This window comes from Limulus polyphemus, unplaced genomic scaffold (genome assembly GCF_000517525.1).
Source record: "Limulus polyphemus unplaced genomic scaffold, Limulus_polyphemus-2.1.2 Scaffold18, whole genome shotgun sequence".
In the NCBI taxonomy this organism is placed as follows: domain Eukaryota; kingdom Metazoa; phylum Arthropoda; class Merostomata; order Xiphosura; family Limulidae; genus Limulus; species Limulus polyphemus.
The window spans coordinates 469,294-470,756 of record NW_013665628.1 but is presented as its reverse complement, the minus strand read 5'-3'; positions in this window follow the sequence as shown (position 1 = coordinate 470,756).

Sequence of the window (1,463 nt, the reverse complement as noted above, 5' to 3'; positions counted from 1 at the left end):
AGGGTTTTTATTCATTTCTATCAAGACTTCTTGAACCTACATGTTTTTCTAACATCATGAAAGAAAGGATCGATTTAGTGAATAGAACATTTTATTATCTGTCTTATATATGTTTACACAATAACCAAACTATACTGTATATATACACTCATATTTTACTTTCACATTATAAATGACAAACCTTTTACAACTTACTGTACATATGATCTATTCCATCTTTGGTCACCAATTATATACGGTTTTCCTTATTGCATAAAATTTCTTGCAAATACTATTTGTAACTTTAAAAAATTCCTGTAAATTTAGATAAGAGGCACTCATTATTGTAAGAAAACAACAATTTAGATATTTGACACCTAGAAATATGGGTTCAGAGGAGCAATATCACTATTGTGAAGTGTCTCAGTACTCATAATTGTACCTTTCTTTCTACAATATCAGTACTCCTGGAGATAAAGGAGGTTAGAAGCTAGATGTGTCATTATTTTATTTCCATGGGAATATATACTACACATTTGTAGAAAAGTGACAGATATCATTCATAGAAGTAGTACAAATACCTATGTTGGTAATTACTTTTTATATAATAACAAAAAAAAGGCAAAAAACATACTCTTATCAACAATTTACCGAGATACAACAGATCTTCAAGCTCTAAAGAATTTGTTAAAAATATATGAACAAATACTTATAAAACTTTACTGTTATTTCAATATATATATATCACAAAATTGGTCTAAACAAAAATGACTTAATATTTATGATGTGATCAAAAATTATCAATAACTTCTGATCAAAGTTGCTACCTACATAGATCAGAACTGAAAAAAATAACTTACCCAATTCAATATATCAGTCTTAACTAAAATAAATCACAAAAAACAAAAACTTGTAATGATTAGAGTAGACATATTTATCAGTTGGGCACATACCTTGCTATTCTCAATATTTTCAGCCATATGTTGAAAAATTGCCATGAATTATACAACTGACAATAACACAGATGTTTTCATGATGTAAAATATATTTTACTATACTTAAAAAGAACACCACAATTTTCATAACAGTTCACTGGTAGGATTTCATGTATCACTCAAACCATACTGAAGACAGAGTATAGTTAATCCTCATTATAAAAATCAGTGTAAGGGTTGTAATGATATGTTTATCATTTTAAGGAACATATAAAAATATTTGACATATTAAAAAATATTTAATATTTAGTTGAATAAGTGTAGGCAATGCCTTGATACCTTGAGATTTACATTTAGATGTTAAGCCACACTCTTCATGCTATGTCAAACCTCCTTTAAAGTAATCAACAATTTTAAGATTTAAAAACATTACCTAGAACTGTATCAGTATGTCAGGAAATTATCATATCTGTCACAAATTTTAAAACCATAACTAATAACAAACTAAATATTATTAAAATACAATAAAAGTCACCCAGCCTTTTTTGC